The following is a 6,574-nucleotide window of genomic DNA, read 5'->3' as shown; positions in this document are numbered from 1 at the left end:
TAACTTTTACTAGTCTTGTTATGTGAAACGTCGTATTCTCGTGTCACAAAATTACTTTGCCTTGTCCTTTGAGTACTCCGGTCGTCTTTTTATCAATACGTAATATAAATTAATCATTTTTTGGCGAAAGCATTGTGCATTAACCCGGTTTCGTTGGGATTCAATAGTTCATAATACACAATACCGCTATCTATGATTACATTATGTTTCACAAAAGAGATGTTTATCTTTAATAGGAAATATAGCTTAATAGCTTCTAAAGTAATTGGGATTTCAAAAAGCACTATGTAATTTTCTAAACACCACCAGTTGGTTGTTTGGTTAGTTGCAGTGGTAGACCAAAAGATAACATTTATGTAACTCAATTAGCGAATTTTCGCCGTTTTGCTACATAATTCCTCTGAAGAACCCTAGTATAAAAGAGTAAAGACTAAATCTATCACGCCGAATTTAGATAATTTAATAGATTTTTCGACTTTACCGATGAATATTCTGATAAACTATCAAAGAAGTATCTTGCTAAAAACCTATGCTATATCTTCTGGATGCCAAAAACAGGCATTTTTTCCTGCGGATTTCCACAACTTCTGCAGTGAGGATTATAAGGAATGTGTGTGGGTTCCTATACACCAATGACCAGAAAGAACTACAGTTTCACCAGTAGTTCATATAATAATTTTTAAAGCATACTAATAACTTTAGTTCCAAGATTTTCACAACCATTTAAATTTATATAAAATTATAATGCTCATATTGTATTAAATATCCTAATTTAAAAAAAAAATAATTTCCCTTAAGAAAGGCGAGATTTGATATGTTCGACAACTAACCATAAAATTTTAAGATGTCTTCAGTCACTTCGTATGCACTTTAACACCCATTTATCCTCTCTATCAGAACTGATAGAATCAAAGATTAAATAAAATAAAATTGCATTTATCACAACATTTTTATGGCAAATTGGAAAAAGGATTTTTTCGAAATCCTACGCTTAAAGTGGAAAACATGAAATACAATTAATCTTAAGAATTTTTGTGTGCCAACCAAAACTCATTTCATATATGAAAATGGATTAGATTTGCCAAAAAATAAAGATTTTTTCCAATATTGAAGTTTATGATGGCTAAGAAAAAAATATCAAAAAATATGTTGTTGTTGTTATTTTTGTAAGAAGAATAAACAGAGGCACATTTGTGCGGAAGAAAAGAGAAAAACAAACAGGCACTCGAAAAATTCCCGAAATAATACGGTTACGCCCGCCCGTCCGCCTAACACTGTTGTCTCAACACACCAACTAATGGTGAAATGCTACGAAGTAGCGCTTTTCCTGCTTCATATAAGTGGATCAGCACGTAATGTATTGCTCTTGTTGTTGTTGTTGTTGTTGTTGTTGTTGTTGTGTTTTAATGCTTTTAAGCATGTTTTTGTTTGAGATTATATTTTTTAAATATGTTTTGTTTTTTTGTTGTTTTCTTGGTCTTGGCACTCTTCTTCTTTTTCATTTTCTGTTTCGTTTTCTTATTGTTTTGGTAAATATTTTCTTTCAAGGCAAAATTTATGTAATATTTTTATTTACCAAAAAGATTATCCTTTACGTATAAATTGCCTTACAATGTCTACTTTTCATTTGTATTCCTTTTATGTATGTTTGATTGGTTGTTCATTTTTTGTGCACACATATGGACTTGTGTTATATGCTATTTGTTAACAACAGCACCAACAAAAATTACTTATGTCAGTGAAAAATATTTACAAAAACAAAAACAAAACCAAAAATCAAAACAAGGCAATCTTGAAGGTTCTGTGTTTACTTACCAGTGAGTCTCAAGGATTTTTCATGTATATTTTTTGAACTTTATTATCCTTTTATTTATTTACATTTTGATTTTTACTTTTTCTCTGTTATTCTAACTTCAACTGAAGTTTATTTGAAGTTTTTACAGATAGTTATCGCAAAGTAAACACATTAAATTTAACATTAATATTAAAAGGATTAAGGAAGAAGTCCTTAAATTACAAAATGTTCTTTAAATTTACTATATTCATTTTAGAAATCAATATAAGATTTAAAATATGTTATGAAATTTTAAAGTTTCAATTTCCAATATTTCAAAGTTTGTTTGACTTCTTCCTTAGAGGGGAGTATTAATATTCAATTATTTAATATTTAATTCAACACATTTGATTTATGAATTTGAAATGCTTGGTTGGTTGGTTGTAGTTCTGAAGATAATTTTACACTGATCACAATTTTTTGCCGTTTGCCCACCACTTTTATCACAAGAAACATTAAAATACATTAAGACACTAACTAAGTTCATTTCGTCAAATTTAGATAATTGAATATATTATTCATCCTCACCGATCAATAGTTACAATTTTTAAAGTACTTTTTGCAAATGTTCAAAAAAGTACCTACTTGAAAATGTATTTCTTTGGGCTGCTGATACACAGTATTTTATATTCAAGTTAATATTAATTGAGAGTAAATTTTAGTGAAGTCATATTGCCTTATCAAGGCATCTGAAGGCACTCTAAGCATAAGTTACCGTACTAACTAGTTAGTATTACTTTAGTTAGTATTACTACTTACTTAATTCGAGGAGGTTACTACTAGAATAGCGTTATTAAAATATTTGGCTAACCATATTACAATTGCTTCAAGAATAGTCATCATCAGGGGTCTGTTTGGATATACTAGAAATAACTGTATGGTCAGCTAAAAATTCAAGTAATTAAAAAATCAAAATAATTTACCGTTTATATTTCCACAATTACTACAACAAGTGTCGAAAAGAGTGCGTAGTTCAAAAACTGGAATAATGTTGAATATTTACCCAATACCTTATACCTTACCCAATACCCAATAACTTATTAGTTCCCAAGACATGATCTCATTACACTAAATCCAAATAAATCCGGATGCCATAGATATTGTTACTTTATTTATAAAGCAAATAGAGGCAGCTGACTTCATTAAAGACATCTAATAACAACTTATATGCAGTGCTAAGGCTAAATTAATTGTGATAGGTGTTATAAATGAAGTGAAGTTAGATAATAAAATGAGAGAACGCAGAAAAAGTGATTAGTTATGACTGAGTACACACAAAGCGAAAGTGCATTAAAACACAAACAATACAAGTTCAATCCGATCACTAAGCACTTCGCACACAAGGTAATGCAATGTAATTGCTTAAATATAGGTACCAATGAAAACCAAAATTCAATTTGTTCTCACGTTTCTCTCTATTCTTACTCACTACGAATAATCGAATGCTTTGTATTCCATAAGATTGAACGGGTGCGCTGATTTCTAACAACACAAGTAAGGATAATTGACATTATTGACATTTTGACTTAATTACTGCAAAAAATTATTAGTAATTATTTCTACTACCATCTAAAATTAACTTTTAAATTTCTATAGAATAAACGAAAATAAAAAACTCAAAACGTGTGTATTATTATTTTTTTTGTATTTATTTTACTTTTATATTTTAATAAATAAAACTCTCTTTTAAAAGAAAAACATTTGTATTTTCTCCATTAACTACTTTCACTAACATAAGTCGAATGCTTTAAGTACTACTCATACCTTTTCCTGCAATTATTTTCAAAATTATTTATATATTTACTTTATAAGAAAATAATATTATTAGAAAAGCAAATCTTTTCTTTAATGATTTCTTAGTCAAACTATTTGATATTATTTTCCTTTTAGGCAAAGGAAGTCAGGATAAGCACGTACAAATCGCATTTCTTAGTGGGATTTCGAATGAAAACACACGCATACGTGTGTATGTGTGTGACAATCAAACCACCCAGCAATGCTAAAGTCAACCAATACAACAAATATAAATGAACAAACATTAAAAACACAAACAAAACTTACTCATATGAAGAAGAAGAAAACAATAAAGAACATACGCAAGCACATACACATACACTGCATACATATAATAAAACTTAAGTTAGCCTTCATTTCAATCGTTTCATTTCGTTTCGTTTTCATTTTAGTATTTCTTCCTCATGCTTCGGCGTTTAGTGTTTTGTTACGCTTAACTTTTTGTTGCTTGGTTTTGTGTATGTGTGTGTTTGTGTGTGTATGTGTGTTTATGTTAGTACTGCGAGTTGTACATGGGAAAAAATGCTTTTCCAATAAATTCGCATATGTATTTGTGTTGCCAAAATATTGTGTGTCTAAAAGTTTTCCCCTTTTGGATGAGAAGATCTTTTAAGCATTTCGGGCAAGTCCTGATATTGGTTCTGTTTTGCTTGTTTGTGGCTTTACTTGGCATTTGCAGGCTTTTGGTATCTTGGTCTCTGGTTAAGTTTGGATTTTCGACTTTGACAAATTGGTTTTTCTGATATATGATAAAATTAATATTTCTTCTTCTGCTTGATTATTAGTTCAATTTTATGCAAGGCAAATATAAATGCAGATCCTTACCTTCTTTTCTAGGATTTATGAATTTTATTAATATTATTAATATTTGCTAATAATTTGAGCTTAATTGTGGCTTCGTAAATGGTTTAGTTGTGGTCTCACATAAATTTGTATTAATGAATTATATGAAAACTAAACATATGTATATTTTGTTGGATTTATATAAGGAAAAATATAAAGAATATTTAATCGAAGTGAACTAATAGTAAAATATTTGAAAATATTTTGTTATATATTTGTTCATTGGAATATGTTATCATTATAAGGAAAACTATTTCATTCAAGAAAATAATTAGTAATATAATCAAAGAATAATATATAACAGATATCTACATATTAAATTAATCATAAATATATTAACTATAAAATTTTGAATTTATTTCTGGACCTGTTTTTGTTTATTATAACGGTTTTATATATTTTTTATCCGGTTTTAGGTATCTTTTTATTAAAAATATGGATATATGATATCCTGATCCTGATGATGGGTATCATGGAGAGTCAAAATGTAGAATATATTAAAAATATTTAAACAAACGTTGAATTTTAAGTTCAATACAAAGTGAACTACAGCCGGATAAAATATATATAATTTATATATATTATATATATATAATATATACATATTATTTTCCATGAAGATAACTTCTTTAATGCTAGAACATATCTTGCTACTCTAGATATTTAGTGAAGACAATTTCATTATCTTAGTATTTCTCTTACTTTATTATTGTAAGAGAATTCTTACTATCCTCGAGTTTGAACGAACATAACCTGAATATTTTCAAGACATGTCTTGCTATCTTATTCTATTCAAATAAGAGGAATTAATATTTTCAATTTATTTTTTAAAATTTTTTTCAATTAAATTTAAAAAAGAAAGAAAATTAAATCCTTTACAGTTATTTAAACAAACTAAAGTTAATTACATTTCTTAACAAAATCAAAAGATCAATTTTAATTAAAAAACTAAAGAAGGTAGGCAAATACCTATGAATTTTGCTGGTTAGTAAACCTAACTCGAAGTCTAATGTGAAGGTACGAGTCAAGAAGGCCTGTTCATCTTTCTTACCTTACAAAAGAATGTTCAGCACAAAGTGGGGGATTCATTCCGATATTATACATTGAATATACAGAACCATTGTGCGTTCAGTACTCATGCCACCATAGTTTGGTGACCAGGTCTGAATGAAAGCTACAACATTTAAAACTTATGACGTTCAGAACGCTCTGAACGTAATCCTACATTTACAACCTATTGATCTTCATATTACCATAAAAATATTACTTGTTACAATGCTGTTAGATTCTAGACACAATTACAAACTGTGTGAATAGAATGACTTCGAATTTACTGACTCCATATGTATGCTATCAAGAAACGAATGGATTAACAAAAAATTCTCAAGCAAACTACGATGTATCAATTTTCATATATGGCTCAAGAATGTACAACAAGGTAGGAGCAGGAGTTTTCGCACCATTTGTAGACATACACTACTTCGTCTTTTCAGGCTGAAGTTTTAGTTATCAAGGAAGAGTGACGGCTAATTACATTAAGAATAATTGTAGTGTTGTCATTTATATTGACAGCCTCCCAGTGTTTAATCCATTATCATAAAATCAAAGCTAACCCAGTGTTTAATCCATTATCATAAAATCAAAGCTAATATAATAAGAAGAAATTGGCGACTTAAACTGGCTGATCTCACTCTCATCTAGGCACCTAAATATAGGGATATTGAAGAGAATGAAACAGCATACGGTTTGACCCATCTAAGTGTTTCACTATATATATCCTTAGGGATACCGGTTATGTTTGTCTGGAGATCGTTAAGAGAAGTAATTACCACTACTCTCTTCAATTTGCCAATAATAAATAATAGAAGAAAGTCAACCACTGAAAGACTGAAAGAAATTCACTCGCATATATTTAGCATATAATCTATTTAACAGTGGAAATGAAATTTTGTGCCTTATGTCTTAGTCATTATGGATTGATATGTGCTCTGTACGATATTACAGATTCTTGTTAAAACTTTTTTCTTATCCAATTGAAACTATTAGCTATGTTTAACTTTATAGCGCTTACCAAAAGTATTTCGGTATATATATATGCTATAT

Source organism: Teleopsis dalmanni, chromosome 2, assembly GCF_002237135.1.
Source record: "Teleopsis dalmanni isolate 2A chromosome 2, ASM223713v2, whole genome shotgun sequence".
Lineage (NCBI taxonomy): Eukaryota > Metazoa > Arthropoda > Insecta > Diptera > Diopsidae > Teleopsis > Teleopsis dalmanni.
The sequence above is the reverse complement of the archived record's forward strand: the minus strand, read 5'-3'. Positions refer to the sequence as shown.